Source organism: Ixodes scapularis, unplaced genomic scaffold, assembly GCF_016920785.2.
Source record: "Ixodes scapularis isolate PalLabHiFi unplaced genomic scaffold, ASM1692078v2 PGA_scaffold0__279_contigs__length_252992795, whole genome shotgun sequence".
Taxonomy (NCBI): domain Eukaryota; kingdom Metazoa; phylum Arthropoda; class Arachnida; order Ixodida; family Ixodidae; genus Ixodes; species Ixodes scapularis.
Window position 1 is genome coordinate 225279530 of NW_024609835.1, and position 24939 is coordinate 225304468.

General features: G+C 42.5%; 1 pseudogene; it reads right to left on the minus strand.

The window, feature by feature from the left end:
* Positions 1–953: 953 nt before the first annotated feature.
* LOC120837630 overlaps positions 954–24939 on the minus strand; it is a 169188-nt pseudogene continuing 145202 nt past the window's right edge.

A 24939-nucleotide genomic window follows, 5' to 3' on the forward strand; every position in this document is an offset into this window, starting at 1 on the left:
TTGGTATCAGAAGTGGGATTCGAACCCACGAATGTGGGCGTGGGTTCAGATCCCCCTTCTGATACCAATTGTTAAGAAAATCAATACTTTTTTTTTAAATCCCAGTGTTCGGCGGTCAACGTTCACCGCCATCCGTCCTTTTTGCTCGCGCCTTTTTTCTGTCCTCGTTTTTGTTGTCTTCTCATTCGCAGCACCGCCACAACAATATGTTTAGACCGAAAAGCGACGCCTGCGATGTATCATTAAGCATTGCAAAACTTCACGCTTGCATTGCTTATTTCTGCATCGTAGACTTCGCTTTTTGGTCGAAACATAGGTTTCCACATAAATATATGCTGAGCTGTTTCCACAAACAGCAGTGATTGGCTGTCCGCGTGTTCTGCGGGAAAGAACACGCACAAACGTTTTTGAGAGTGTAGGTGTCGCGGATCATTCAGTAGAAGGGTGTGCACTTGGGCTAGTTGCTGATCCTTGTTTTTGAGGGTAAAAGCGCTAAAAACAATGGACAAGTAAAAGAAGTAAAAGCGGTCTGTGTTGTTCGTTTCTTTTACTTGTCCGTTGTTTTTAGCGCTTTTACCCTCAAAACCAAAGATCATTCAGTACTTTGGAGTACTGATCTCGGAATTGCACTTACTCTCTACACCGCTCTTTCTAAAAACGGAAAAAAAATTCCGAAAGAAAATTTTTTTTCCTTTTACGCTTCTACGCAAGACACTTTGAAATAAAATAAAATATAAAAATGGAACGAAGCCAGCGGTGAAACCAATATACAAATCAATAAAAAGTTTTATTTTATTTTAGACAAAAAGGATATATATACGCTGAATATTACAACTTGATAGGATATTAATATTTAGCCAAAGCCTAGGACGTTAATTCAGTTGGTGTCTTAAACCCTGCATATAACTACGATTCTTGCCTCCAGAAGAGATGCCACCGCTCCTTTATTCGTTTTAGTCCTCTTCAGGCAATGTGAACGACTCTCTTCCTTTGAAGGGGTCACACTGCTTGACGCACTTGTTTCTGAAGCACATCTGAAGAACAAAAAAAAAAATCATATTAAATGGGAGTTGAATGTTTTATGGAGCATTCTCCCTTTCTGAATTATATAGTTAACATTCGCCCGTCGTTGATGACTTGGTTCATTCGGAGATGACCAATGCAATCAAACAACTGATTAATTATTGCGTGCATTTTTAATTATGTCAACGTATGCAAAATATGGATTTGATCATTATGGGCTCCCGGTTTTAGCGCTGTGTGATTTTAGTTTAGCGAGGTAAGCTTGGGCGAAAAGGTCACTTTTTAAAGTTAAGCATAAATAACATAGCAGTTATTTTTCAGATCTAAAAGGTTTTGAGTCGTAACTCGTGGTTAAACCTAAATGTATATCGTTATCATTTTTTATCATTTGACTGCTAGGCATGTCCTGCGTAGCGGAGAAGTTAAAGGTTATCTTCGGCGAAATATTGATGATAATTGATTTTTATTACCGTGTTCTAGATATCCGCCCGTGAGTATGTCCAAAAAATATTTAATCAAGATATTAATTTTCTTTTGAGAAAATGAATTTTGAATTCACACCTCCGAATCACTTGCTGCGGCTCCCCTGTGAGCAACGAGCGAAATCGTTCGTGACGCCAAATGTTGTTCCCGAGAAACGCCGCTCCCTACTCCATGACGTTGTGCGTTCTACTGGTAGTGAGCGTCTGTGGTTGCGAGGTGCGTCTAGTTGAGGCATTTTTTCTGCATGCGATGGAGCGAAATAGGGATTGGCTGTGTGGTGGTAACAGCGCCTCGAAGAAATGCAGCAAAGTGACATCTTATGGGCTTCCGAATTCGAAGACTTTGCGACAAAAGTGCATCCAAGCTGCAGTCCCACGCGAACGATGGCTCCTAGTGTTCACGTCAGTCTAGAAAGTAGTTCCCACCTTGCTGGCAAATAAAACCTTCGATGCCATTCTGCTTAGAAGCGGCATTTCCTTCCACATGTCGGGAAATCGCGAATGCAGACCCCACGGGTGCTCCCCTCGGAGTCAATGCCGGCGGATCGAAAGCAAAAGGTAAATCGTCCGAAATCTCGAGCTGGAAATCTTAGAACATTTGCCAGTTTGTGCTTGACTAAGACAAGCTCAATGAATCGTAGTCCAATATTTTGCATAGACGATCGCGACGGCTTTTATTTCCCACGAGCGATCGGGACTGCTTCTGACGCTGGGCAAAAACAGGCTCATGCTGCCTATGTGCTCATGTTTATACATCTAACGTCACAACAACTTGGCAGAACAGTAATTGTGCAGGTTATGCCAGGTTTCAATTATATCTTATAGCTACGATTAAAAATTATATCGAAATCTGACTTGGGGGAAACGACTTGCTGCTTTAGACTCAGTTTCTTTTTTACTTTCAGAAAATATGTTTAGTTGAAAACATTCAACGTGACGTCGGAGCTTCCGCTAAAACTGGCTCTAAGATAACCCTAACTAACAGCACAAACTCTCTTCCAGTGGATTGCGACGTGCTCCGTTTTGTCTTCAGTTCTACCGCCAGTGACAGTTTCAAAAACTCAGTGTCCGGCTTATTACGTTACTCTAATGTTTTGATCAGCTTATCCCGCCACCACATAAGCCGAGGAGCCATTATAAAATGCTGGGAACTTCATGCGCCTTCTGTCTGTAGATCAAGCCCTTAAACTGAACTGTTGCTTCTCAGACTACGTAAAACTCTTGCACACCTAATGGTGACAGACGGGCGGAGGTAGGTACGGAAGGCCCCTCACTCCTGCCGGCATTTACTGGTCTTCTGTGCGATAACTTTTAAAATCAACCTACCGCTAAGATCGCGAAAATATTTTGAATTAACGTAGAAGCTTCTTGACGCTTTTTTTTGGTTTCACTCAGCGAAGGAATTAATGGATGCCTACTCCGTTAACTTTGTTAGCTAGATCCCCAGGGCAAATCTGCGCCTAAAAAAAGCCGATAAATTTTTAAATACTTTTCTAAATTTTGTTGATGTATCATTCTCTATCTTCACAATATATGACACGTGACATGTGTCTTTTTCATTTTTAACTAAACGGACTAACCGTCATAAAAAACAGTGACAGAAATGGAGATGAATTAAGATGCCTTCTAAGAAAAATATGGAACGTCCAGTTGCCCGCAAAGCACTTGAGAGAGTCGATCGCGGCAGTCTACGTAGCAAGACCGGTGAGTGACAACAGCTGAAAATGTATTTTTTTACTAAAAATCAGTGCGCTGCACTACTGAGATCAGTAGATACAGCGCCAAAAAACGACAGGAAAAAGAGAGGACTAATCGGGCAAGAGAGAAGCCAAAAACGAGACCGGTAATTATTCCGTACTTGCATGCCATGTCCCATAATTTAAAGAAAGTTGCACAGCTGTTTAAAGTACCCGTAGTATTTTCAGCTCCGGAAAAGATGGCACGCTTGTGCCGTAGAATCAATGATCCCCAGACAGACATGGAGCAGTGCGGCACAAAACACAAAACCAAATATGCTGAGTGTGCCGTCGGAGTGGTTTACGAAATTCCGCTGACTTTCGGCTCCGTGTACATCGGCCAGACTGGTAGATGTGTCAATGATCGTGCACGGGAACATGCGGCAGCTATGAGAGCAAGCCCGTCTGGTAATCTAGCTGTTCATCGTAGTCGCTGCCCGTGCTGACCAGTTTTGCATGATGTGAAGGTTCTGGCGAAATATAAAGATAAAATATGCAGAAAAGTGCACGAGGCGTTTGAGATTAGAGCAAAGGGAGATGAATGCATTAGCGAGCCTTCCCTTGCCCTCTCAGGCAAAGAGTTTGATTATATCAAGAGGTCTTCTGGATTGATGGGATGAATAGGCATTTTTAAAGGCCTATATAAAATGTGTTTTTTCCTAAACAGCACCTCGTCCTGTTTAATCTCCTCTTTGTCCTGTCGTTTTTTGGCGCTGTATCTACTGATCATGAACCAACTAGCCCGAATTTCTACTTTACACTGAGATTCACGTTTAACCCCGCCCAACGCCAAAAAACAATTTGTTTTTAGTTTTTGTTTTCTTTGGGGGGAGGGGGGGGGAAGGGGCGGGTTTTTATATATAATTTTTGCCTCGTCATTCGCAGAACGCCCTCCTTGGATTTCAGCAATCGACTCTCCCAAGTGCATTGCAGAGAAGTACAGAAAGTTTCCGAAAAAAGAGAACCAGGCTTTTCCGCCATCGTAAAAACATTATACATAAACAAAACTGAAACTTCGTGAGATTGGAACGTTAGCGGCTGGGATAGAACAGGAAAGTTGAAGAGCGTGATTTTACTCGGATAACGAGACAAATGATAAAAAACGAAATTGTTCCATGAGCCGATATTCGCCTAAGCCTAATATTTTCAAAACAAGAAATGACATTGTGAGCGTCAGTATTATTTATTTCAGTGGAAACAAAACTTTTCGACATTATATATATATATATATATATATATATATATATATATATATATATATATATATATATATATATATATATATATTCTTTCTTGCTGATAACTGTTTATCAATCACATAAATTCTACAAGCGTCCACAATTCAGCAATGTCATTTCCTGTTATAACGATATTAATCATAGGTGGACGTCGGCTAAGAATACAATTCATTTTCTCTCAAATATACTTTTTATTTAGGTAACATCATGTGCTCAACATTTCGCGTTTTATTCCAACCTCTAGCGTCGCGATTTCACGGAGTTAGAGTCTTCTGTAGGGCGTAAGTTGCTTACCTAGACAAAAAATAAGCAAAAAACAGTTTTTTCTCGAGAATTCTGTGTAGGTTTTCCTGATTCCGAAGTGCGAAAGAAAAAAATGAAAAAGATAGGTTTGATTTTTATTTATCAGATGTTCCGTAATGGAAGATAAAATACTCCGCTCATAGAGGCAGGCAACAAAGCAGAAACATGGTTTTCGGGGTGGAAATTTGAATTATCCGTAACAGGGCGTGAAAGAAAAAATGAGCAAGTGCCTGGTGTTTAATGATTATGACTTATTCAGTTTCATTAATGTATGTCGAAGTCAAGAGAGAGAAAAAAACACGTTTCTTGGTTTCTGTAACATATCAAAACATAGCCAATTGAGCAACGTCCTTTCGCGGTTCAGTCGGCTGTGTAACAGTAACTGACACAGGCTAAGTGTAATGTCAAATAAAAAATCATTGCCGTAAGTTCGAAAGACTGACCAATTACGAGACGCAAACGTTGACAGCGATTGATATGTCTTAAATTTTAATAAAAAAACTACCGCGTTTTTTTTGTTTTTGTTTTTACCGCGTGCACCGTACTTACCATTCCATCCCCACAGGACATTCCATCTACTGCGGTTTCCTCAAAACACTTGAAATTTCCGCCAGGCAGCAATTGAATTTGCAGTTGATACCGGAATTTATATCCTGTTGTTTCAAAAATTAAACAGGCATATTGAAAAATCACGAAATAAAGGGGGATTCATTTAGAGTATCATCTTACAAAATGACGATACGCTAATCAACAAACCCTCAAAGGGGCCATGAAACGATTTTTCGACTTTCACTAAATCCAACTCAGGATCAGTCCGTAGCGTTAATAACCGTATAAACTTGCCTTAGTATTCCTTTCAAAACAATGGCAGACGCCAAATAAATTCGAGAAATATGAGCATCGTTCATCAACTCAACTCGGAGCCAGGACCAGCGGCCACGTAACATTGTGCATATCACATGCCACCAACGTTATTCATTGCGATGCGCTGGGGTAGGCACAATAGGAAACCCGTGCTGAGCTCCAGGCACTGTTAGAGTTGGACTATTCTCATCACCGCAGAGGTTGGACACGAGCCACTATCCGAGTGTCCTCCGAGGAATCGATTGTTACGAGCCGAGGTCGAGTACTCACGCAGTCCTTGCGTCTAATCCACGAGCCGCGCTCGACTGTCGTTACGCGGGTGGTTTCGATCCACAATTACGTCATCAAGCTTTGCGAATTAAAGACTGAAAGAAATAGTCTGCTTTTGCCTTCGCGATTTCACTGCGACTAAGAAGCTTCTGAATCAGAGGCGTTCCCGTGCGAGTATACTTTGGCCAGGCTGGCACCAGTACGGCCCTGTAAAGTTAGGAACAATCCAACCCGATGTTGTTCCATGACCTTTTTAAGGTTGTTTTCTTCGAGATAATTATTGGGTCACATAGGAATGTCTAAAATCAGACAGGGTTTTGTTATAAATTATTTTATCACTATGGATTGTAAGCTCTTGCGACATTTTAGGAGTCAGATGTTGGATCGTTTCACTTTTATTTGAAGTGCCCTAAGGCAGTGTTGGAGAAAATACTCGATAAAAAGTATTCAAGTTAAATTAATAAATACCTGGTTCATAAAGTATTTAAAATACTACTCAACTTACTTTCGCTGTAAAGTATCTTGGGTAGAGTACAAATACTTAGAACTGTAATTCAATTACTTTTGGTGATACTTCCGCATTCCGTAATTTGTATCGACGTCAGTCACGGCGACAATTATATAGCTGAGAAAATCTGGGTTACCAGAATTGTTCATTAGCACGCAACAACACAAAACGGAAAAAGAAAAAAAAAGTATCGTAGGGCTATTTTATGCAGTCCAACTATAAGGAGAAGGGTATTGTTACGAATGGCAAATCATAAGGCGGCGAATAACTGAAGAAACTAAACGTTTAATGGGGCGAACTTGTGCCCAAAACAAAATAGAGAAAGGCTAACGTCGCAGGCGTCGATGTGGGCGTAACAGCAGGATCGAGCGCTGGGCGTGACTGACTCCGGACCGCCACTCGGAGTATACCGCGTGGGCTTCTGGAACATTCGGCGTAAGAAGTTCTGCACGTACAACATTCGTAACTCGATCAGACGACAAGGTTCTCGAACTTGCAAGAATATCAAGTTGAAACAATAACTAAAAGAGGAGTCCGCTCCCTAAAATTGAACCCGCAGCCTCCACGCGAGAGCCAAGCGCGGTAACCATTCGGCCACGCGCTCGCTGGGCAACGCGCGTGGCAATATCATTGATAGACGTTACAAAACATTTCTGGGACAACAAGAAAGAGACCGCATTTATTGGGGAGAAGATCAGACTGTGGCGCCTCAAGCGGTTAACTTTAGAACTACATGAATGGGGACGACAAATACAATGACTTACCGCTCGGCTGACTTAACCGAACGCGGTGTCTGCGTTCGGCTGGAGTTCGGGTTCTCCGGTGAGGGGTGGGAGGGCCTTGTTTCTTACCGCTCCGGTAAGCTCGCATCCTCTGATGACTGTTTTCAGGAGAGATCCGGCGCTTAACGTCACTTTACCAATTGTTGGTACTTTTACATTACACTTTGCCCCGCGCTTTATTAAAAAAGATAAGATGAACATGCCCACAAAGCCTTTGGACGTGTGCACAGGCCTTGTGTTGGGTAAACACCGTGGTGTGGGGGTGACAAACGGGTCAGGGCGCCTCGCCAATAGTGACATCGCGGAGTATCACATCCTGCGGCGTACCTTAGACGCATCGTTTAACTACAATCAATATTCCCTATATGCGGAGTTCACAATAGCCGGAGTAGAAATACGAATATGCGGGAATGGATAACAAAGAGAACCCTGCATAATAGCCACGGCACTGGTCGCACCTTCTTCAATTAGATTGCGTTCAGAAAGGCACTCAACTTTTGGTGACACTTTGTTGGCATTTTGAGAGGTCATCTAGCTCGTAGTTCGTTTCGGTATGGATGCTCGCTTACAAACAGTGTTCGCGAGAGGAATAGGTGACGGACTGACAACAAAACAAAAAAGAAACAAAAAAAAACCTCGACGTTTTGCCCTAGCCGGTTCATATATACAAAAAGCAAAACAAAAATGTATTTTGTGTGTGTGTGTGCGTGTGTCCACTTCTCATTTTCTTCTATTTGTTATTTTCTTGACACTCAAGTTGTACATTGTTGTCGCAGGTAGTTTCCCGGTCTGCGTTGCGCCTGAGGGTGGCATCTTTATTTCCGTAAAACCACACCTTTTGTTTGAGGATTTTTTTGGGGGGCAAATCTATGAAAACAAAAAGCGCCTTTAGGAAGGCGGGGGGAAAAGCTTCATTGTACGAACTTTGGGCTTAAATATGAGTCACAATCGGCAAAAAAGCGATGTTTTCACGAGCTCAACCAAAGTCACCGTAGCTAAGCGGAGCTAGCAAAAGGATTTGGTAGCTCAAAAGAATGTTCACGTTTGCTCGTGCCACGCCCACGCCACTTCGTACTGAAAAACTCGGAAATTGGTGGAATGTCAAAAATGTATTTGAGATAATGAGTACAAGATACTCGGAATTGTAATTAAAATAGAATATCAAATACTCTCGATCAAAAGTATTTGCAAGAAACCAAGATACTTCAAGAAGTACTTGAAATACAGTATCTTGAGTAGAGTATTTGAGGTAGGCACAAGTCTGCTCTAAGGAGAAAAAATGTCGCCATATTGCGTCATGAAGGGAGAGTCTGCCAGCGGCCTCGGTCCGTATTCGGTTTTTGAGCTCGGAAGAGATATCTAGCGGCCATGGCTAAGTAAATTCATCGACTCTGTTAGCCCAATCAAGCCGCCACTTTTTTTTAGGTTTTTTCACAGTATTTCAGGGCTGTCAAAAATTAGTATAGTGGTGGAACGTGCTCAGCTGCCAAACTATCCTAAGTGGTAAATGTTGATGGCCGTGGGTAGCCTTTGGAACTAAAATACAAAAAAAAAATGCCAAGTCCGGTTCGCGCTACAAGTATAAAACTGCCTACACCACTTGAAGACATGTCTCATGTGCAGCCGTGCGTACTTTATGAGCGTTTTGTTTGGACAAAAGTACCATTAAATATAAAGCTAGGTGGTGCCGTGTTCATTCACTAGCTTAAAAGCGCCAGCTTTCAACTAGTGCATCAATCCGGGCATGCCTTCTGCGTGCCCGGATTGTTTAGAATTTACAGTAAACTCAATAAACCTAAAAAAAATCCGTATTTGAACAGAGCATCCCAATACGCTACGAGGGGATCGGTATTGGGCGATAATATAGAATATCGTTTATTTTATCCTCTTTGCCTATTCTACTGTGCGTATAGTATTGTTCGACAAGAATAACTCTCACATTAAATAAAGGTCGTTTTACACCCATGAGTTTGCTTGCAACTGAGTTCGTTGCGCAGCCCTGTGCTCCCTTGGAAACTGGAACGCTGGCGCAAATTAAGAGGTAGTCATCTGGAACTGAATTGAACTAGAGCGAAGGTTTTGCAGTACTTCCGAATCAAACATAGAAAGGGTCTATTATAAAAAGCCGGTCTCGTTTGGATACAGACAGTGGGTGTCTCAGCTCTCAACCGTGCCTCAGCTCTAAAATGACCACTGACGCAGCATTTGCCTATGTCAGAAAAAAAGCTACGTTAGAAAGAGAAAAAAAAAAAAAACTAAATTATACTTGTTCCACCGTACAGAGATAAAATAAATTAGTAGAGACGCAAAAACACGTCTTTACAGCTTGCAAGTAGTTGGTAAACTAATATACACATATCACGGTGAATCCAGTATTCTCAACATCTGCTCAAAAATGACCACCAGACTCCAGATTCTGCAAGGCAGAATATCCTCCTCACCATGGGGAAGGACAAAACAGGCAACGGTGGACAGAGTAGAAGGGGGGAGAGGAGGAAGCGCGGGAAAAGTTGAGACTGTGAACTGATCGTCGGTTTTTAAAGAGGTCATGAAACGATTTTTCAACTTTTTCCTGTTTAGCTTTCCTCCTCAAATCATAAATCGCGCATTGTACCAAACAGTTCAAGAAGACGTAAAGGGGGAAGTTCCCTTTTGCACGAACTCTCGTTTGTGTACCCGGAAACCGCCATTCTTCCCCTAGAAGTTTAGCCCGCCGCTCAAAACTCGAGCAAAAGTTGCTTTCCCCATTCTGTTCACACCGAAGCTGACAGTGCTGTGGAAGCTACATGCTCCTTGGGCCAGCCACAGTTTTACCACGTGATCACGCTCCCTCTCGCCTCCTCACGCGGAGAAAATGAGGTCCGGTGACGAAAAGGAGGCGGCTGATTGGTCCGGCAAGCGCGTAGCTTCCACCGCACTGTCAGCTTAGTGGTAAAGGGAACAAGTGAGGTCCCGTGTCGTGTGACGTGCTTTGGGGACGGGTGTCGCGCTTTGGGTACAGTGGATCTAACACAGTGAAAAGGCAGAGAGCTTTCGAATGCAAGGAGGTGCGACATAGCCCTCTGTGTTTTCAAATTTTCGTACTGAAAGTCAGGAATTTTGACTTTCTACCTTCTTTTTTTTTTTGCCCACTAAACGATAAGCTATTAGTAAAATACCAATATAAATTCATTAGTCCCAACCCAAAATTGGTTTACAGACCCTTTAAAAGGGCCATAAAACAAATTTCCTCTTGTTTTGAATAGTACTCAGAATCACTCCTTAACGTTAGTAACCGAATAAAATTGCCTCAGTTTTTTTCTCTAAGCAATGGCAGTCGTCAAATAAATTCGAGATATATAAGCATCGCTCATTCCCTCAACTTGGAGTAAGAAAAAGCATCAACGTGGCCTAGTGCCTCTCCTCTGCCGCCAACGTAAATCGTAGCCACGCGCTGGGGTAAGTAAAACAGAAAACGCGTGCTGAGCTCCAGGCATTGTAAGAGTTCAGTTATTATCATAACCGCAGTGGTTAGGAATGAGCCACTACCCGAGTGTCCGCCGAGGCATTGATTGTTATTAGCCGAACTTGAGTGCTCACGCAGTTCTCGCGTCCAATTCATGACCCGCGCTTGACTGTCGTCAGGACGGTTGTTTCGATCCCAAACTTACGTCATAAAGATGTATGGATAGTTGGGTGAGTTGGTGGGTATTCATCGTAGAAAACAGCGCGAAAAGCAGACGAGGATGAAGAAGAAACACGGGACGAGCGCGGACTATCATCTAAAATATGCTAATAGGAAAACACATGAAAACGACCATTCATTTTTAATAGTATGCTCCCCCACCCCTCCTCACCTCTTGGCCTGCGTATCACGAGAAAATTCAAAGGCGCCTGATGGTACGTGATAAACGCGATAAAAATTTATATGATTCTAGCACAAATCCAGAAACACCACCTCACTATCCAGCAGTGCCAAAGACGGTTGGCTGACACAGGAGGCTCCCGCCCTTTTTATTTGGAATTTAGACACTTGGTCCGTGCGCTTGAACAATACTTGGGTGTCACTCAATCTTGGCTCGCACTTACAGTCGCGGCAATGCATCACAAGATGACAGTATATCCCCATCTTCAATGAACTCAGGTGCTCTCTTAAACGGATGTTCAAACAGCCCCCGTTTGACCAATATACACTCGCCCGCATGAGAAAGTTATCTTATGCACTGGTCCAACGGTGCGTGATACCAACTGTCAGCTATGTTTTATGGTGCAACCCTGACTATTCGGTTTCTCCCACTGATCTCTATGTATATATTTTGGATCGCATTTTAAAAGCTCCACCTGTGGACGGGAATGCGGCCACGGTGGGCCATCTTTTTTATAGAGTTATATTATCTCTAGCCAACTTAGGTAATATGGTGGACAGCGCAATGGCGACAGGCTGCCATAAAATAGCCGTGGATCTAGTACACTGTACCGTGGGTGATATTTCGTGCTTGATTGAAGTAGTTCGACGAAGCAGATTCTCGAAACCCGGCGTGAACAGTAGCCGCATCTATTAGGACCCGGTGAAAGCTCTACGAAAGCGCAGCACCGAGGGAAAGCAGCGCAGCTCGCATCGAAAGCAGACTAAGTACTTGCGTCTGCTTTCCATGCTTCTTTCTATGCGACTTTCGATGTGTGCTGTGCTGCTTTTCCTGGGTGCTGCGATTTCGTGAAACTTTCACCGGGTCCTCTAAAACCGGGCTACCGTTCACGCCAGGTTTTAAGAACATGTTTCGTCAACAATTTCAATCAAGCACGAAATAGCACCCACGCTATTTTGATGGCAGCCTGCCACCACAACTCCCACAACGCTGTCTGCTATGAATGGATGATAGTGGCTGCACCAGCTGTACATTAGCTGGAGGTAATATAACTCTACCAAAAAGATGGCCGCCAGTGGCCGTATTCGCGGAGCGGGCAGACGCGATCCATCAATAATCATAGATATCAGTGGTTTTTCAACTTACACGCCTTTCTATGACGGGGGGCAAATCTGGCTCAGCTTGTTTTTGGCCGAAAAAAAGGACACTCACTCCGTATCTTGCCGCGATCCCCTTTAACCCGTGTGAAGCGTGGTGAACGTAAGCGATGGTTGCCGCCACCCTTTCTGTTATTCGCTTCCCACTTAGCGCAGTTTGTTGCTGCATTAGCCCTTATACTCTTTTTTACTTTTTCGAAGGCTGCGTCTTTGGCATTGCTGGATAGTGAGGTGGCGTTTTAAGACTTGGGCTGGGATCGTATCACTTTTTATCGCGTTTAACGCGTGCCGTCAGGCTGCTATGAATTTTCTCGGGATACGCAGACGGGGGGCGTACTAGCAAAGATGAATGGTCGTTTTCATGTTTTCCTGTTAAAATATTTTAGTCGACAGTCAGCGCTCGTCCCGTGTGTTTCTTCTTCGTCCTCGTTTGTTTTTCGCGTTCTTTCCTACGGGGACGTCATAAAGCTCTACTAAGACAACACTGAAAAGAATAGTCCCCGTTTATGCTCGCAATTTTTGCGCGACCAAGAAGCTTCTGAATCAGTGGCGGTCCGTGCGAGTATACTTGGGCCCGACTAGGACCAGTAAGCCTCTGTGAAGTTATGAACATTCCAACCCAACATCATTTCATGACCCCTTTAATAAAGCAAAGCTCTTTTTTTTACTTAACCGAGTGTACGACAACAAATAATCCTGGCTGATTATACTGGAGCGACGTAATGTACACAAAAGGTTCGACAACAGTCTGTTTGTCCAAAAGTAACATAGAACTCTTGTTGATCGCTGCATGAACCGTACTGACCCGTGCTTGACTGCATGACTGTGAATCTTCAGGTTGGTTTTTAAAGCACTTAACTCTGCCTCTGGGGCAGCATTCAAATTTACACTGTTTTATATTGTTCTGTTTGAAAAGAAAATATCCATATATTTTAGAATTAAGCATACATTGCTCAAGTTTCATATTTTACCATTGTATGCACCACGGCGCAAATGAAACAAGCGTATAATTATTAGGAAATCTTAGGGTTATAGGCCTCCTGCGCTGAAGCTTTGAACAAACTTTTGTGCCCTCTTTTTGCATTGTACGAGCTGGCCTGATTGGGCCTAGCACTAGTTATGGCGCGTTGAGTGAGCAATTTGTTTTTTGCGGGCTGCTGAGGAACGGAGAGCCATTTTTGGATTTCCAAAATCCGCGTATTGTCTTGCGGAGTTAAACTCCGCAAGACAATACGAAATGCCATATTCATGTTACTACCGCTAGCTTATGCTCTCTTATTTTTGAATGGTGACGAGACAATATTTGCTGTCCCGACGCTTTTTTTTATTTTTAATTTGGAACGCGTTAAACGTAGTGTCTTGGCTCACCTTCGTAGCTTCTTAGTTTTGACCTGTGCTTTGACGACATTGGAATCGGTGTTGTTTTTTTCTGTTTTTTTTTAGACCACAGCTCTTAGCCGCCCGCTTCCGGGTTGAGCGGCGTCGGCGTCGGGCACGGTGTAGGCGCGTAACCCCGTGCGTTACATTATGGCACGTCTTAGTTTCACCGTAAAATTTAGCGGGCTAATTTTTCCGCTAAATTTAGCAGGGAAATTGACGTTGCGTGATCTCAGCACCACATCAATTTACCTTCCAAATTGAACTGGGAAAATGGCGTCACGACTTCGTGTCACGTCACCCATGACCAAATTCAGCGGCTGAAGAAGAGACGAGGAAAGGAGGAGAAGGAATGAAGGATGAGTAGGGGAGGAAGAGGAGCAGGAGGAGGAGGAGAGGGTACGGAGGAGGAAGAGGAGAGGAGGAGGACGGGAGAGGAGGAGAGGGTATGGAGGAGGAGGAGGGGCATAACCTCCCCTCCTTCTCCTCAAGAGCTGCGCTATAGACCTATTTCTCAAGGGCGCCGCCATCTTGAAATATCGTCACTTCCAGTATGGGCGAAAACATTGTTTTGCCGTCGCCACGCCAATGTAAGATATTTAGGGTATAAGCGTAACCGTCACCCATTCTCGTTTTGTCTTCCTTTTAATTTTGTACTAGTTGCAGCTTGAAATGCTTTAATATTTTTTCGTCACCCATACCAGATATGCCTACCAGGTGGTGGGGGACGAGAGTATGCAAAAAATGTCTATACTTTCGCATTACAGAGATTTGTAAACATCTTCCATTTTTCTATGCAAGCTCGCGTTCAACACCAGAGCAGGTACGTTTCTACATGTGACAGTTGAGATGCTCACGTTTGTACTACGCGAAACAGGTCCTAAGTTTTGCGCTATATAGCTTCTAAGGAGCTGAGTAACGCAATCCTTAGATCCACGTGTTTTGCCGACCACATGGCCGACAGAGCATCTTGGCGCGAGTCACGTGGTACTCAGGGTTCCAGGAGGCGCCCGCCGTACGGAGGAATACATGGAGATGGAAGCTACACGACTGAGTAAAAAATAAAAGCCGAGTTCACACTTTTCGAAAGTAGTCTGTCGTGAAGTTGTTAAAGCACGAGACACTTTATCAAAGTTTTCATAAGATTCTATGCGTGTGAAGATTTTGAGAAGGCGATTTCCAGGGCAATGACGTTCGAACCAGGTGATTTTTCTCACGCGGCGGAGATAGAATTTTCGGGTTGGACGGAGCGGGTCACGTGAACGGGATGACGTCGCCGTGTCGTCTGCTGCATAATGTCGCTCAGAAAATTTAGAAAAAAAAAATTACTTTCTTATGTGGCTGACAACTTAGCGCGAATTATTGTAAAATATTTCTTTATTATGTCAAAAACAATTGTCGTTGCGTACGTTCCCAAAATATTAAACTAAAACGATTTTTTCACGTTCCCCATGCATTTGTAACCGGAGTTGAAACCTCTGGGCGTTCGCTGCTCGTCGCTGAGAGATGGTGTTATTAATTGCACTACTCTGCTCCGAAGGATCTTTAGTCCCAAGAAATCCCCTTTCGCAGCGTCCCCTGGTCAACGCAGGAGGCGTATATGTGCTCATAAATGTTTTCGGTTTAAAACAAAAAGCATTACATTGGCTGTAAATTAAGTTATGGGTTTGAATAGTGGGCTCTTGGAACTTACCAAAACTTTAAAATTCAGTTGCTGAATTTTACACCTAAAGTGTTCGCAAGATAGGTTCAACGTATAAGATAAAATTTGGTGCGATATCAAACGGGTGCGGTTCGAAGTCAGCTTTACAGCTTCGAACAGAAAGTTGAGTCATGTAGAAGTGAGGTTTGGCTTTCTTGGTTGCATCGTCGTTATATCGAAATGTATTAGACTGTCCAATAAATATGTAACTCGTTGTGGTGCAGCTTATGGAAAAAACAGATATTCCTCTTTGAGGAGTGACATCGATCAAGCAGATGCACCTGCATCCTAATAGACACTGACCTACTAGAGTATTCCAAGTTATTTAAATAACGGGAGCATAGACTTCCATTTAAGTTATTTTTGATGGAGTTGCCTTACAAATGCCATAAACCTAAGAGTTCAATATTAAGCCGAATTTCAGCTTAAACTGCAGTAATTTACGCGCAATCTCGGAGTGCCTATATTTTTATGAAGCGTCCTTAAAGTTCTAAATCTATCCTGTGAGTACCGTAAGATGTACAGGTTGCTCCAATATGAGTTTGACAGCGGTGTTCAGGCTCGAGCTGCTCAAAAGTGGCACAGAGAGTCCCGGAGACACACGTTAAGCTATTAAAATGTCTGGGAAAGAGCGCAAGGGACATTTTCTATCGTCCCGATTGGGCGGTCGGTTTCAGGATTAGCATGCCGGAGGCACCTCTTGCGGCATTTAACTCGTTTAGCTTGCACTTCCGTGGGTGGTCCAGCTCACAATAGAGAGTTTTACTAGACCTTTTCCATACTTTTGTTTACTGTACCTCCGCCAACGCATCTTCGGACGCATTGTATCGTTATCGGATACCGTTAACGTAGGAATCAGAGTTGTCTACTAAGACTCACTAACACCAAGACAGTACCATTACGGCCGGTTCTATTGTCTTATTTTCTGATGTATGCAATAGTAGGCCTATATAGTTCAAGAAAAGGGACCAAATACACATAATAAAATAAAAAGTACAAAAGGTTTCATTCATTCAAACAAAATGTCTAAACCGAAGGTCCAAGGGCGTAGGCTTGCGACGACAAGCGTTGATGAGATTAGTGATTTATTACCGCGGGATATCTGGTGTGCCGCACCTATTAGATCGTGATATGGACTATAGTTCATCAGGGTCAGCAATATATTTGGGTCTCTGCGCCACACAATAGTGATGCATGCGTAAAAGTTGTTTCACTTGGTCTGATTTTCATATCGAGTCGAAGATAGATTAACCTCTACTTCACAGTCTAGAGCTTGTTTCTCTCTTACTTGTGTCATAAGGTCATTTAGGTTAACAATTGTTTAATAACATATACGATCTGATTTTACGGTGTAGTTGTAATAAGGATTCATACCTGCCGTACGGTGATGTTACAAAAGCTTGGATGTTTATGCTCGCAGTAACTAGTCATATTTAAATTCGTCCCAGGAAGCACAGCTGCATTTGGCATTGTAGGTTTCGGAGTTGATTTAATTTTGCGGCAATCTTCGCTTAATGTTCTGAAAACAACAACAACAAAAAACCTTGCACATGAAGAGAACTCTCCACACAACTTAAAGTATTTTAGACTTAGAGCATTCATAAATACCGGAAAGTTGATAATGGCGGCTGTTGGCATAGTATTGTAGTGAACGGCCAGCCCGAAGCGGACGAAGAACAGCAGATTTTGAGACTGAAGGTATAGGAACCAATCTCGTCGAAGCTGGTTGGTCTTACCGAAGTATTTTAAAATAAAGTATTAAATATTTATGTACAGTTGAGGCCACATAAATATTTAATACATGATTTTTAAAATACTTCAGTCAGAACAAGCAGACCTGACGAGATCAGGTCCTAAAATCTCCTCTTCTACGTCCGCTTCGGGCTGGTCGTTCACTACAATATATTGATTTGAGCGTACAATACTTAATTGAAAAAAAATTATTACACTACAAATAAGAAAATGTCCAAAATCGCGCTTAAAAACAACACCATAAACCCATTTTGGATAAAATTTGTTTTATGCCTTAGTAAAGTATTTGAAGACATCGCTTCTTGCGCCATCTCTCGGCGAGTACACCCAAACAGTAAATAAATAAATAAATAAATATCTTTGACAAGATTCGAATAATGCAGAGTTCTCCCAGAAATTCGAAGATAAGTTATAATTATGAGTCCAGTAAAAATCTCAGTACCATATAACTGCTTTTATAGGATCCTGCTAAAAAATTGCGATTTCCTACAATGACTTCTATGAAAATCACCATTCCGTTTTTAGTTCTATCACAGTTATAAAACAAACATTCTATTATTTTTACCTTACCGCGGAAATATATAGTAGGAACTGTGCTCTATGGAATTTCAAATGCATCTTACCTATAGGTGAATTCTCATAGCTTCTATGAGAGATGATTAATTAAATCTTATCTCTCGCTCTGTATCCGTATCTTTCCTGCAGCATGACAAATGCTGCCCAGAAGTGCACTTTACACTTGAGTGATTTCGTTTATGTAGATGACGTTTTCACGAGCTCATGATTTTTCCACTCTGGTACACTCTCGTGTATAGAAATATTTATCGGGCTCACTAGTCCTCCAGGGGGAAACCTGGAAGACCTCACAGCCCCTCCGCAAACGTGTCAGCAAGCATATTGTCAACTTCCTCGTTATAAGTATCGATCGGAGAAGTAAAAAAAAAAAAAAAGAAAGAAACAAGTTGGCCCTATTGCGTTTGACTAGAGCCGTTTGTGGGCTCATTTCACAAAAAAAAAAAAAAATTGTCTACGTTCATTGAGTGATCAAGCTTCGTAGTTAAGAGAGTTTAATAAAATAAAATTTCCCAGCGCGTCAAATCCACTGTCGCCATGGTCAGACAAAAAATTTGAAGTCAGTCAGTTCCGTCCCAATTTGGCACGTTTGAAGCCTGCCTCCTAAGGTTTCTTCCCTCTGTATATTTAACAAGTGGCAAGAAGGCGTTCTACCTTCATCATAACTGCGTGATATACAGGACTTATATACCCAAAGGAAAAACAGGCGCGCTTTCCGTGAGCTAATGAAAGTGTGGTTGAAGATTTTACCAACGACGCCACCGCCAAAGCGTTCAGGCAGAATAGACTACGGGAACATTTTGAGAGGACTTGACACTGAAGTTGAGTGAAATCCCGTTGGCGCGTATTCCTAAGTGCTTACTCTATTTCAGTTACACTCATTTTCCCTATTGGCCATGCAAACCAATGAATGTGTGCTTGACAATTTAGTGTCATGTGACTTACTTGAGTTCAAGAAAATACATAAACGAGGGGCAAGTGCAAGATAGGAGATTTTCAAAATTCGCTCTCGTTGTTGAGATAAGAGGCTCTTAAGGGAGTTGTTTCTAAAAATCTTGTTAAGAAAAAGCGAATCTGCCTGTGCTTTCGGGGGATGTGCGGTTCCAGCAGAAACCTGCAGCGCCCAACCCTTATAGTTTAAAATTGATTGAAAGTCTACTGAAAGTTTTGTGCTGCATCATTCCTTGAGAAAAACCTGGCATTGGGCAGGGGCGTTGAGATGATAGGCGTCGAAGGTGACATTCGCAAGAATCTTGTTCAGAAAGAGCGAACCTACCAGTTTCTTGGCCGAAATGTGCCTCCGCCAGGAACCTTGAGAATTTGGCGTATTCAATCTATAGTGATTGAACGATGCACTCAAATAAGTGTATTAAAAGATTATCCGGAACATTCTTAGATTAGCCCTGGTTGTTTAAATAAGAGACGTTGAAGATGTCTACTTCGAGAGATCGACCTTCCGAGACCTTCCGAGAGACCTTCCGAAAGAGCGAAGCTACGAGTTTTTAGGGGGAAGTGCGCTTCCGCCAAGAACCTTCAGAAGTCCACGTATTCGGCCTACTACATTGCAATCATGCACCGCAATATGCTTATTATATGGTTCCCGAAGTTAGCGACACTGACTTTGTAGGGCTAAGAGGCGTTGTATGTGTCCACTTCGGAAGAATCCAGTTCCAAAAGAGCGAACCTGCGATTATGTTGGGGCAAGTGGCCCTCCGGGAGAACCCTGCAAAATTCACGCTTTTCGGTTACGATATTTGAGTTATTTACCCAAGCAGTTTTATTTCATGATTATTCCGGGAACATTGTGAGATTCACCCCAGTTTTTGAAATAAAAGTCCCTAAATTTCGGTACTTCGAGAAAATCCCTTTCCGAAGGAGCGAACTAGCGATTGTTTTTGGAAACTATACTTGGTCTTGGAACTTGAAGGAATCAATGTATTCGGGTTGGAAAAATTGGAGACGAAGTCAATAATTTCACAGCCTGATTTCCAGGGAGCTTTGCCATATTGTACATGGCCTGTGAGTAAACAGCCAATAAATTGAACTTGTTTTACAAAGCCTCAGCAGAAAGACAGAAGAGTGATCTTTAACCATGTACTTGCTCAACGCAAAGCAACCTAAAGTAATATCTCGGGTTGAATGCAATGTAAAATAAATAAAACGGAAAGGGCTGCTCAGACTCCAGTTTAGTCACCCATGTAACGGCATGTCCGCCGTGTCGGGAGTGCGGGGAAACAAACGGCTCAGAATATGAAGACGATGGAAATGCGGTATGCTTGCATATCGGCTCAAAATACTTACAATAACGTATGTACAAGGGCTAGTACTAATATGAATGGTGATCAAGCGTCTCGATCGAAAGACCGTGAGCGCTTCTTCGACTGGAAATGTATGTACAGATGTGGTGAACTTCGATACATTTTTTTTTTTTTTGATGAAGGTTTACTGTGTGTCAACGGGGAGGAAACGTTCGAAGTTTCGCACACCGTTTCAGGAAGGAGTCAAGAGGTCATAACATACAAAGGAATAAACAGCTGGCGCATCGTAGTACGGGTCGGAAAACCCGAGACTGCCGTTGCGAGAAGTGCACACTGGCGGGCTTGGAGGCCAAGATACCAGGCATATTGGTTGTATTCGAACGATGTGTGGGCTATTTTGTTGTACGTACATCTGGGTGGCTCTGAATCCTACTAGCCACCAAACAACCTAAGCGTCCGGTGAGTTCACGTAAATCATGTGATGCCGTCGTTCGCTGAAGCCCGGCCGCATTCGTGCACGTGTTGTCCTGAATTGCTGGCGTCATTGTTGATTGGGGTAACTTTTAATGCCCAGCTCTTAGGCGCCCGTTTCCGGGTTCAGCGGCGTCGCCGTCGGCTTCGGTGTCGGTGTCGGCGGCGGCGTCGGCATTGGCGTCGGCGTATCTGCGCACGTTGCATTATAAAAACACTTCCCGCTAAATTTAGCGGAAAGAAATTTCCGCTAATTTTAATGGGTGAATTTTTCTGCTAAATTTAGCGAACATATTTCCAGGCTAAATTTAGTGGGAAACTTTCCCCTACATTCCCCTCTAAATTTGGCGGGAATATTTGTCTGCTAATATTAGCGGAGAAATTTAGCGAAAATTTCCCACTAAATGGGAGAGCAGCAGGTGAGGAGGAGGGGAGGGTATGGAGGGGGAGGAGGGGCATACCGTCCCCTCCTCCTCCTCCTCCGCAATAGCTGCGCTCTAATTCGACATTACAGAGAATTCTAAACGTCTTTTATTTTTTTTAGGCACGAGATTTCTTGATGGTCTGGCGCCAAGTCAGTTAATTAGCCAGTTAAATCACGTGACGCGCCGGCTGGTGGCGTCAGGTCGGATGCGGCTATTTTTTCGACGCCTCCATCCATTCATGTGTTTGTTTTTTCACTAAAAAAAAAAAAACAAAAAAAAACGAGACTGATAAGGAAGTAACTGAGGTCTCGATAGACGCTTGCAAGGCGGCCTCTGGGCTCCGCCTTGTTGATGCCTGTGTGGGTAGATCGATTGACCGACAAGCATTGATGAGGCGTACTCACGGCCTCAGCAATGGTTGACTGTCAGTCAATCTACCCACACCAACAGCAAGACCACGGCGCGAAGAGGCCGTACTAGCCAATGTCTACAGGACGTTGGCAAGTACGGCCGGTTGTTATAAATGTGTCGTCAGTCGCTGTTTTCCCTGCCGTTTTTCGCTGAGTCAACTGTGACTTTGCGCTACCAAATATTGAACTATACGAATCGCCTGAGCCATTTCTGCTAAGACTGACTTCGCTGATCCACCGCTGCTGATCTCGGCTCGGACGTACGCATCGCATCCATTGGCTGCTTCACGGTACCGCGCCTCGCTTCTGCGCGTTAAGAAGAGGAACTGTAGCAGCACACGTTACTTAGCAGCTGCGTCGGCACTCGGCTCGTCTTTCTAAGACTGCGCTCCTTTGCCAAGTTGGTTCCTTCTCCTTACATAAACTATTTGAGCCTTTCGGCTAAATCGCCGTCGCTGCTGCCAATTGGAATTGCACTTCCATTTTTTTTTGTGTGTGTGTGATAAGGTGCGATTTACCAACTATGTCAAAAGACCTTACAAACCGGGATAAAATGATGACTGAATGGAAATTGATGAGAGAAGCCCTAGAGAGAGACTTTCGTAGTGAAATACGGGATCTTCGTACTGATATAAGAGAAATGAAGCCCAGCATGGACTTCGTCAATGCTTATTACAAGTATACTAAGGAAAAGCTTGAAAGCGGAACTACAGTCAACAAGAAACTAAAGAAAGAAAACGAAGAACTGCGAGCAAGATGCCTCGCGCTTGAAAGAGATATGAGAGCAAACCAAGCGAGCATCGTACGATGTGAAAAACTTTCTCGCGCCTACAATGTTGAAGTTAAAGGTATTCCGGTGGCCGAGAACGAAAATCTTAATTCGAGAATGCGTAAGCCAGGGGAGGTAATCGGCGAATCGATTGGTAAATCGGAGGTTGAAATCTGCCACCGTGTCCGCACTCGATAACGCGGCAAACAAAGCATTATCGTGCAGTTCATCCGTAAGGAAAAGCGTGACAGGGTACTTGCAAGCGCCCGAGTAAAACGGTTAACGAATGAAGACTTGGGCCTTTCTGAAAACAGGCCTGTCTTTGTGAACGAGCATCTGTGCCCGGCTTTGAAGAAATGGCTTGGTCAGGCTATCGCTAGGAAACGCAATGTCGACTGGAAATTCGTGTAGGTACGAAATGTTAAGATTTTAGCCCGTCAAGCAGAAAACGCGCATATCATATCGATTGGACACTGCGATGATCTTTTTTAAGATCTGCTAAGGAGGAACTGCACGGTGGTAATTTGATTAGATTTGACTCATACATTAGTACTCAAACATGGCAGTACCCAATTTCTTTCTACCACAAGATATCTGTAAGGACGCAGGTATAACTGTGTGTAAGTTTTTGAAGCTCTTTCATCTAAATGTTAGATCACCTACAACTAAGTTGGACGATCTTATGATCCTGTTAAAATCATTTAACTGTTCATTCGACGTGGCAATGCTTTCCGAAACTTGGTACTGAGATGAGACGGACTTTTTTATTATACCTCAATATCAACATTTTTATCAAAATTTTTTATCTGGGCGTGGGGGTGGTGTCGCTATGCTAGTGACGAGTGATGACTTTGAAATTGTTGGAGAGTACACAACCGTTACAAAAGATTACGAAAAATTATACGTAAAGCAAAACGTTTACATGTTTTCTGTTGTATATCGCCCACAAAGCGGCAATGTAGCCCAATGTTTTTTTACGTTTCTAGATAAACTGCTGTGTTATGCGAACGAATGAAAATATTCTCGTTTCCTTGGTGGAGATTTCAATATAAACTTATTAGAAGACACCACAAGCGCTACTGACCTGTTGTTATTATTAATGGCATTTTCAATGGTATTATGCTTCCCACTCGCACTACGTCGACCACATCAACGTTAATTGATTTATTTGTTGCTAATTATGACAAGGAAAAGGTCAAGGCCGGCGTAATAAGTTCAGACATTAGTTACCATTTGCCCATATTTATGTTAGTCGACACAATACGAGAACCACGCAAACATGAAACTACAATAACCATTCAGGACATTACACCAGCCACACTAGATATGTTTAGACAGAGGCTAGTTAACACGGATTGGAAGCATATATTCGGCCGTGCTGACGTTGATGGTGCGTATAACAAGTTCATTGAAAAATTTAAACAGGCTTATTCCGAATGCTTTCCGGTCAAGGCCGTAAAGCTCGCCACAAAGGGAAGGATACCTTGGATGACATCAACACTTAAAAAAAAATACACGCAAGAAATACAAGCTTTAGCAATCATTTCTGACAACTCGAGATAAAACTGTATTAGAAGAGTTGAGAAAGTACAGAAATAAATTAACTACAGATATTAGAAGAGCAAAAAGATGTATTACTTTAGTTTATTCGATGCTGAGTGCCTGAGAAAAGCTGATCTGTTGTGGAAACGTTTAGTGTTTTTAATACGTCATATAGCTCAAATAAGCTTGAAAGCCTAGACCGGAATGGACAAGTTTTAAGTGGCCAGCACTTGGCGAACGAATTTAATAATTTCTTCGTGACCATAGGTTGTAGCACTTACAACTCTTATGCGTCACAAAGTGTTTTATCAACAACACAGTCACTATTTTTTCCCCCTACGGACGAAGCTGAGGTCTATTCCTCTGTCATGTGTCTTAGCAACAGTCGCATTCGTGATGCGGATGATTTACAAATTCTACCTGTAAAATATATGATCGATATTATCGCCCCACGCCTAACGTATATCTACAGTTTTGCCATGTCATCCGGTACATTCCCCCAACAAATTCCAATTGCGAAAGTTTTAGGTTTGTTTAAAGGCGGAAACAAAAATGAATGAGGAAATTACCGACCTATATTCATTTTACCAGTGTTTTCAAGGGGGTTCGAAAAAATAATTAACTCTCGATTTGTAAATTTTTGTGATAAACACTCCCTTATAGCAGAATGTCAATTTGTCTTTCGGAAAAAAAACGATCAACAGACACAGCGTTATGAGTTCATAAAGAAGAAATACTCAGAAACTTCGAAGAAAAAAAATGAACGCTTGGAATATTTTTAGAATTTAGTAAAGGTTTTGACTGTATTAACCACTCAATTTTACTATAAAAATTGTTTGGTTATCGTATTCATGATCTTCCACTCGTCTTAATAAAATCGTAACTAAAATATCGCTCTCAGTTTGTGCTAATCAATGACCAACGCTCAACCCTTTTAAACATTTCATCAGGAGTACCGCAAGGCAGTATTCTGGGACTACTTCCTTTTTTTATTGTATGTCAGCCACATAGTGAACATTGACTCAGGATGTAAATATATAATCTATGCGGATAATACAAGCATACTTTTTTGAGACATATGCGAAGCGGGTCTGATGGATAAAACTAATGCGTTTCTTTAAAGTTGAAAACTTGGGCAGAAGTAAACCGTTTGCATAATAATATATCCCAAACAAAAGGCCGTGATGTTCCGCCCACGAGGTCCGAGTAATGAACTGTACGATCCTTTTAATTTTGATTCTTTAATTATTGAATTTGTAAGCCGTATTGTTTTGGAATTGTTTTTTCGGGAAACATGCTTTGGACTAATCATGTTATTATATCTGTGCTAAACTGGGAAAATGGTGGGAATTAATAATAAACACAGACATATTTTTCCAGCAAGTGTAAAGAAGGTTCTATCTAATTCATAATTTTATTCTCATCTGTGTTATTGTAATCTAGTCTGGGGAA